Below are 2,500 nucleotides of genomic sequence, written 5' to 3'. Positions count from 1 at the left end.
GCACATTTCACTCAAGAACGCCATTGAAGATAATACACCTTAAGAGGGATGTTTCTATTTGTTCCCATTATCACGCCTGCTTGGCGATGATGGTTCTGTCGCGGCTTACAGGAGGTCGCGGAAGTTATCCCGCACCAACAAACTTATGGGTGGGGTGGTGCTGTTTGATGGTGGGGGGGTGGGCAGGGGAGAGCAAGTCGGAGAAGAGAGCATGAGTGCAAGAGGAGGGGCTAAATATTCTCTAAGGTGCAATTTACAAAGTGACATTTCTTAAAATAAGAGGAACAAATGCATAATCAAAGACGTAAAAGGATAAATATCAAGGAACATTATGATAAACATTGAATAACGGATAATAGAATAAAAAAAAACACACACAGGAAAAACGGAGATCTGAATAAATGCATACTCAACACCAGGATCACTTCAGACCTCTTGAGTGAGGTTAAAAATAAAATGGTTCACCCAGAGATCATCCACAGACTCCCTCCTACTCAAGCAGCCAGCCAACCGATACAAGGTCAAAAATACAGAATAACACATTCGACCGAAAAGTAAATAGGGAGTTATTATTCATTAATGGAAATGCGTGAAAGGTTAATTTTCCAATACTTATTTCCAATAACTTAGGAGTTATAAATTCTACATAGAGTATTATTAGATCTCAAGCCAAATTATAAAACTAAAAATAATAAATCCTACATAAATCTTCAGGAAATGATGTTTGAATCATTTTAAATTTCATTATTAGGTAATAATGCACCCAGATTTTTTGTCAAAAAATGCATTTCTAGTTGACCCCACTAAGCAAGATGCGCGCAAGGAATTACGCATAATTCATAACCATTGTAAAATAAAATACCGATTCAGTGTTCAAGAATATATTTTCCCCGGAACAAAATTATTTCCATATACGCACTGGCGTTGTGGTGAACAGAATTTACGGAGTTGGCATTGTATAAAGAAACAGGGAATGCACTGGACAATAATGAGCGTTCAATGTGAGTGAGTGGCAACTCAGTATTCTTTGGCATCAACCTGGAATAAACTCTATCGTTTTATAATATTAATAATTCTTATTCACATTTTCGATACTGTCAAGTGTCAGCATTCTTCGTATCGAAGAAATAATTGTGGTATAACTTGGTCAGGCAGTTGTATAAGGCCTTCTTTATTGCAGACTTTCTGAGTTTCAATTACTGTCGTAAGTGATATTACAAACACACAAAAGACACGTATTTACAGACAAGAAGCGATCTTGAGGTTGCGTCAAATATGATATTATCGTCTGCCAAATAACGGAGGAAAAAAATAGCAAATAATGAGCAATCATCTTTTTTTCAGTCGATAGGCTTCTTAGCTAGGGCGTACATACTGAAGGCAAAAACTCGCCAGGTAAGATCAGAAATATGCGAGAAAATGTCCTTTAATAAAGAATTACTTGTGCTGCCAAAAATAGTCGCTAAATGAGGGAACTAAGTCTACTTACAAGTTGGAGAATGAGAAACTGACGTCATACCTGTAAAAAGAGACAGACGTATTATTCAAACAAAATAATTGCAGGTATATTTAAAGAAACGAGAGAGAGAGAGAGAGAGAGAGAGAGAGAGAGAGAGAGAGAGAGAGAGAGAGAGAGAGAGAGAGTACTGAACATCATCTCTTTTCAATGTGTTTAACTGGCAGTCAGATCTTGTGTAGTTATATACTTAAGCCCCAAATGACGTCGTATGATTTGGAGAGAGCTAGAAAAAATATTGTGCAGGAGTGAAAGAAAAAGCCTCTTTTCCGTGGAAATATGTAATGTCGGGGAAGCTGTGACTGTTCAGTTAGTGTAGGCTGTAACTGAAAGGAATAATCGTGCAAATTATAAATGTTATTCATTTCTTCTATATAGCTGCGAAATATCTGCTGCAGACTTGCGAAAAAAATGACTGTTGACTTCGAACTAGACTCGCGAATAAGTTTAACTATAAGGACAAGTGGCCCTTAATGCTTGTATATGCTGTCTTACATCATTCACAGTGCAGCAGAAGATTAAATATCTAAGCATTTCTGAACATTTCTGACCTTTAGCTTTTACCCGATTTCTTGTTTGCCCTTAAAATGAGTCGTGTAAAGTGGCTGAAGGTGTTTCCAAACATTATTATCATGGATAAGAGTGTTCGATCTATGAATCTGCCTTTATTTTGCGCTAATCAAAGGTTTTCGCAAACCTTGGCCAGACCTTCTCGACCATCGGTTCTTTAACTCCCAAGGACCTACTCTAAAATCCACGACTTGGGGGTTAAGTTAGTCCAGTGCTCTCTCTCTCTCTCTCTCTCTCTCTCTCTCTCTCTCTCTCTCTCTACATATATATACATATATAAATAAATTCTATTAAGTTTTTCTTTAGTTTCATTCTTAGTATATTACCGCTAACTTTGTCGTTGCACATACTAGAACTCTTACGACTAAATAAAAAAGTGATTCAAAATTCCTTTAGTGTATCCTGTCCAGTTTT

This window comes from Macrobrachium rosenbergii, chromosome 23 (assembly GCF_040412425.1).
Source record: "Macrobrachium rosenbergii isolate ZJJX-2024 chromosome 23, ASM4041242v1, whole genome shotgun sequence".
Lineage (NCBI taxonomy): Eukaryota > Metazoa > Arthropoda > Malacostraca > Decapoda > Palaemonidae > Macrobrachium > Macrobrachium rosenbergii.
Note: the sequence above shows the minus strand (reverse complement) of the source record.